Here is a 6485-nt window from a genome sequence, read left to right on the forward strand (position 1 = left end):
ATCGTTTCGCGCAAGCGGGGCCAAGCGGGGGCCCGAGATCTTGGCTATGTTTGGTTTGGGGTGAAAAAAATTTTGTAAAAACTTTTTACATTTTTGACCACTAATTTAGAGTATTAAATAAAGTCTAATTACAAAACCATTTGCAGGACCCCTGGTAAATTCGCGAGACCAATCTAATTAAAGGTTTGTGGTTACTGTAGTATTACTATAGCAAATCATGAATTAATTATCGTCATTAGATTCGTCGCGAAAAGTTACACTCATTCCTAAAAAAATTTTGCAAATAGACTACATTTAATACTCCATGCATACAAAATTCCCTTTTCGCGAAATTTTTACTGTAGAAACCCAACATTGCCCTTGCCGGCCGGGGACACGCTCGCGCACAAGTTGCGCTCGCGCTCGATCCGCGCGGGCTGCGAGTCTGCGACCGCCTTTTGACCCGGCGGCCACACTCTGGGGCCGGGGCCGATTCGATGGGACGTACGGGCGGCACTGCGGCAGCCGGGCTTGGCTGGCTCCATGATATTCCGAGACAGGGAGCGCCATGGCCGTCGCATGCGTCGCCAGGGCCATGCGCCCATGCCGCCGCACCGGCTCAGTGGCCGGCCGTGGGAAAGGCTACGGCTACAGCTAGCGGCTACTCGGACATGGGGCCGGGCCCTACTGCTCCTCGCTGCTTGCCGCGGCTAGCCTTGTGTAGCTGGCTACGGGAGCAGCTAGCGACGGCGGAACGGGGTGGAACAGGAAGGCTGCCGGCCGGCGGTGTACCCCTCTTCCGTGCGACGTCGTCGGCGTCCCCTGGGAGCTAGCTCTCTACCGCCGACGGCTCGCGCCAGCCGGCCGTCGCAGTCCGCGGCCGTGCCGTGCGCCGGCGCCAAGCGCAGCAGGCCTGCCTTGCGTCAGTGCGCGTCAGTGCGTGGAACCAAAAAGGCATGCGGATGATGGTGGATGCAAGTTGGTGTCGTAGGGATCGACGAAGTACTACAGCTCGTGGGGTACACTTACGTACGACTTGACAGGGTCCATGTGTGTACATGCACATCAGATCAGGAGGGCGTCTTCGGCAGGCCAGATGCTGGATGCTGGTGGCTGATCGATCGACCGATGGAGGAAGAAAGCAATGCACGCCTGATTTATTTTTATTTCTCTTTGTTCTGAAGGGCACCAATCAGGGCTCATCATCAAACATCAAATTACTAGTTTTTATTTCTCTTTGTTCTGAAGGGCACCAATCAGGGCTCAGCATCAAACATCAAAGAAAGACAAGATCGTTAGGAAAGCTATGCCGGCCGGTCGGAGCTTCCCTTGCAATCATATTGTCCCAGCAGAAGCATTAAGGGCGCACTTTATTAGCTAAAGCAACATTTAATTTGACCGGCAAGAACAACTAACCAGCGGCCCAAAGCTAGGCAGTGTATGGCCAGGATTAGAAGAAATGAGCTGTTGCAGAGAGACATCTAGTCTCCATTTTGCCACTGCCACTGATGCTAGATAGACCACCAATTAATCACTGGCTAAGCGCAGCCTAGATTGCATTCTTAGGCACTTCTTTTGTGACGAAAAATTCTTAGGTACTTAGATCTAATCATACTATCGCTGAGGACCTATAAGCTCGTTGGCGGCAATGTTATTTACCTTATGGTGGCCATAGACTACTTATTTGTGGACAAGGATGCATATGAATTTGAGGACCTATATGCTTGCATCTATTTGCTGTCTCGGGCTAGAATCAGTAACACGTACTCCCTCTATACCCAAAAAACCTGACGTTTAGGACAACGACACGGTCTCCAAAACACAACTTTGACTTCTTATTCATCTAAAAATATTTATCAAAAAGTGATATATGTATACTTTCATAAAAGTATTTTTCAAGACAAATCTATTCATATAATTTTTACATTTTCAAACTCAACAACTTGAGAGTTATTCATGATTTATATTCTCAAGGTTTGACTCAAACCTTGTCCTAAACGTCAGATTTTTTGGGTATGGAGGGAGTAACGGGAGGAGTAGCTTTCATCCAAAAGAGAGCATCCATGGTTTATGGGGAGCAGATAAGCCTTATAATTACCCAAGATGCTCTTTGTAGGGAATGGTGGAGTACATCAATTTGAACTAAGTGGCCATTATTGTTACGTGTTCTACTTAATTAGCCATTGGTTTTTACGGCGAGAGAGATACGCCCGTCTCCGTGCTTCCCTTTAGAGAGCTGACAACTTGACGCATCTGCAATCAAGCATCCTTCTCGGCAGCAACTGCATCTGCTAGTGTGCACCTCTAGTCACAAATACACTCCATAATAGGTATATATATTTTTAAGATTATATAGTACAACTCAAACACTCACAACGCATACACACTCACCACTATGAATACGCGTACGCAAACCCTACTCCTGTCAGTATCTTTGAAGACTGAGTCAGCAACTCCTCGAGATTGACGAAGGCACCACAAACACCTCACTGTCGACGGAACGTCGATCGTCTACCAATGAAAGCAGGACCTAAGGTAGGTATATATGCTAGCCAAACTTTTGAAACATCTGCTATCAACAACTTCTATTTATTTTTTTTCTTTTGAAAAGGATGCCAGGAGACCTAGCGGTTTTATTAAAAAAGATGTGAAAACAGATAGAAAAAACAAAACATAGCTACGTGAAAAATCTCCTGGGCATCCTCAACCAGATTACATATAGCGTGCACGTTTTCTTTAAATACTTTCATAATTTTATGATTTGATAAGGTTTACAAACATTTCATATTATGCAGTTGGGCCCCCTCCTTTTATTTCGGCAGATATCTACTTTGAAAAATCACAAAGGAAAGATCCTGCAAAATAGACATTCTTATTGTCTTGGCTATAAATATTTGATGCAGTGAACTTGGTTACCTTTTTTTTTTGAAGAAAACTTGGTTACCATTGGCCACTATATATATTTTCTAGTAAATAATTATAATATTTAGTAAATGTTGGGACTTGCTAAATATACTTTTCAAGACAAATCTATGCATATGATTTTTATGTCCACAAGCTAAATATTTTAAAAACTTTGACGATCAAAGTTTCAGGAGCACGATCAGATCTTGGCAAAAAGTGTTAAACTAGCATTCATATCGGGACGTAGTAGTATTTATATCTGTAGTTGTCAACGTGCGAAGGCATGGAGTAAGGAGCACACATAGTAGTAGTGTCGACCATCGTATAATAGATAACTCCATATATATATATATATATTGTCACAGCGGCGACCTGTTTATTACTTCTCTGTAGAGTTCGATTTTAAACAAGGGTTTGATTGGATACAAAGCTGGACTAGCTTAGACAGAATCCCTTAGGCGTTCTCCAACGGCACCCCGTATCCCTCCCCCCACCCTACGTAGGGGGGCTTTGGGGGAGCGAGCCCTCTAACGGCTCCCCCCACAGCTCTCCCTATATACAGGGTGAGTTTCAACTCCCCCTATATCTCTAATCACACCGTTTCTTCGCGATATTAATCTCGTTTGAGCCCCGTAACACGATGATAATGCGTATTATGACAGTACAAATATTGTATGATTTTTTAAATTCAAAAACGTTAAATAAATAGTTAGTTAATGAGTGATAGTATATAGGGGGAATAGATATGAGGGGAATGGTTGGAGAGAAGGAGTTATAGGGGGAGGAATTTTTTAGAGAGAGATAGTAAAATATAGTAAATAGTACGTCTGGGGGGAATTGGATGGGGGAATGGTCGGAGAAAGACTTAAGGCCTTCTCCAACAAGGGGCGATGTCGCCGGCTAAAGCAGTTTTTTATTCAATCAACAGTACGAAAAGGTTCTCGCTAGCGGTGAAGTAATCGTCTATCTCATAGCCCTTTCTCTCTCACGCACACACTTCACGATGCTCTGCCGCGCCAGTTTCTATTCCCTCTCTCCTCCACGTACACCAACGACATCGCCACCCCTTTGGAGGAGGCCTAATATCTGAAATAGAAACGGTTTATCTCTTCTTATGAAACCAAAAATTGATTGGGGGCAACCTCCTCATCCAGTGCACAACACACGCTCTAAATGTCAGATATGAAAAAGACCGGGTGGAACATATAAATTTATCTCCACCGGCCCTGCGGATACGTCAATCCCCTGGTTAATTAGATTTATACCCGTTTGTTTCAACTTTCAAAAGATTTTTTTAGTCCCTGTCACATCAAAAGAAATCTTATCATTTAGAAGTATAAAAAACATGTTTATAAAACTTTTTCTCAGATGAGTGCTAATTCGCGAGATGAATCTAATGAGGGAAATTAATCTATAATTGCTACAGTGATGCTACAGTGATCATCCACTAATCGTGAATTAATATACATCATTACATCCGTCTCGCAGTTTAGCACAGAGGTTATGTAGTTAGTTTTATAATTAATATTTATTTAATACTTCTAAATATCAAAAAAAATTGATGTAACAGGGTCTAAAATTTAATCCGTAGATCCAAACAACCTTTTAGTAGATCGTTATGCAAACCAAACTGTGTGCTGCGATGAGCAAATCAAGCCGCTGTGGCGCTATCAATGGCACGAAGGCAGGAACGTGCTCGATTTATAGTAGGAGACTTGGAATTTCGTACGATGACCTGGGGCAGGAAGCCGCTGTCGACTTATAGTAGGATAGTCGACGCTAGTCCCAGTTAGTTGTAGTTCTCACAATCTTAACACACGAAAGCGCGTCCACTCCCAGGCGATTCCCTGGCCCCTCGTCGCGCCACATCGCCCAAAAAAACAGCGGCCGTCCGATCGGGCCATCCAACGGCCACGGGAGCGAGCGGGGTCGCGAGCTCGCTGCCGCCGCCTTCTTCCTCCAGCTACGGGCCGGCGGCACGCCCCAGCACGGGAGTGGGCGAGGTCGCGACCAGGAGATCCGCCGGCGAGAGGCTGCGGCGCTCGCCACCGGATGCAGCTTCTAGATCGAGCCCTCCGCCTCGCAAGCCGCCGCCGCCGCACCCTCCACCTGCTGCTCCACCCGCGGACCTCCGCCCTTCGCCTCCGACCTCCAGCTCCACGCAGGCATCATGGCCCCCGCACGGGGGAGGCCCAGCCCCGGCATCGCTACCCAAGCTGGGGTCGCCGCGAGCGACTAGAAGTTTCCCGTCCGCCAGAATCCCCTGCGTGCGGCCTCCCCCGGGCTCGGCGCGGGCGGCCTGCAGATTCGGCAGCGCCGCCCTGGCTTGGTCTAGCCACGGCGGTGCATCCTTGGAACAGCCTCGTCGCAGGCGATGTCAAGCCTCTGCGGACCTTGGTAGCGGCAAACCCATCGCCGACCAACCCAGCCGCCTAGTAGCCTACTGCCTACAGCCAAAGCAAGGTCAGTGCCTCTAAATCTCAGTGCCTCTAAATCTCAGTGCCATCACTGTACGCACACAAACTGTTCGATCAAATGTCTCAATGCTCTGCAAGCTTACTTCTTTGACCTTTTGCATAAGAAGAAAATAATAGTTTCCAATGTTCTTCCTAAATTGGATTACAATGATGGCCTTGCTGACAGCAGTGCGCCCAATTTGAGACCTCTGCTTGGCAACTAGACATGTCTTTTGTTTAAAAAAAATTACTGTGATGTCAAGTAATGTGGTGGTTGCTTCTTGCATGATCTTTGTTTTTCAAATGTAAGAGAACAATATGTATAACTGGGTATATGCAACAAGTTATTTGTTGATACTCTGTAGTCCATGAATTAACATATGGTAAAGGGGAAAGTCAACCTTTGGTAAGAATGTCACAATAGATATGACGGACAACGCTAAAATTGTTTGATTAATGTTTTTTGTCAATTCAGTTTCTTCCATTGTATTTATTTCAATTGAAATCATGTTCTTTTGCTCTATAATATGGTATTTGATTGTGCTCGAAGCATTGATCCCTCCTTTACCTTGCCATGGGCTAGAACCTCAGCGGATAACTACCATCAATCTGGGTATTCCTTCTCCTTATTTCATGAAATTTTTTCCTATACTGTGCTATGAACACTTATTTATTTAAGCTGACTTTTCTAACTATTTTTTTAATAGGGGCATTCCAATAAATGAATCTTTTGAAACCTGCTTAAGGGCTGTTCAGATCCTGCCTGTAAGTTTTTTTTTCCCTAGCATGGCTAATGTCTTCACTTGTCAGTATAAGAAGGCCAAGCACTCTACGATTGCACTAATGCAGGCTGGTCTTGCAACTGATGCAGTGCGAGAGTGTGAAGAGCTGAGAACTCAAGGTATTGTTTTTATTTGTTGGAAGAATTCCATTCTCTTAGCTCACCAAGGTTGGCCAGATAACAGAAGCGGTTTATCTATCCGATATTTTCCAAGTGCTATAAAATATGTTACCAATAATCAGACGTACAACAGCCGGGCCAGAGAAGCAGACATTATCATCTGTTCTTGATATTCTATTTTGTACAACAGTTTCTGCTGAAACAATAATTGAATGCAAAAGCAAGTGAAACATGGAAATTTTACA

General features: G+C 45.1%; 1 long non-coding RNA gene across 2 annotated transcripts; it reads left to right on the plus strand.

The window, feature by feature from the left end:
• Nucleotides 1-5239: 5239 nt before the first annotated feature.
• On the plus strand, nucleotides 5240-6485 carry LOC120701303. Of its 2 annotated transcripts, none has more exons than XR_005686031.1 (4): nucleotides 5240-5346; nucleotides 5890-5952; nucleotides 6047-6104; nucleotides 6189-6485. It is a non-coding gene; the product is annotated as an uncharacterized LOC120701303 (long non-coding RNA). The 2 variants fall into 2 exon arrangements; XR_005686032.1 differs by having other exon boundaries at nucleotides 6211-6485.

The sequence above is a fragment of the Panicum virgatum genome, chromosome 3K (genome assembly GCF_016808335.1).
Source record: "Panicum virgatum strain AP13 chromosome 3K, P.virgatum_v5, whole genome shotgun sequence".
NCBI lineage: Eukaryota > Viridiplantae > Streptophyta > Magnoliopsida > Poales > Poaceae > Panicum > Panicum virgatum.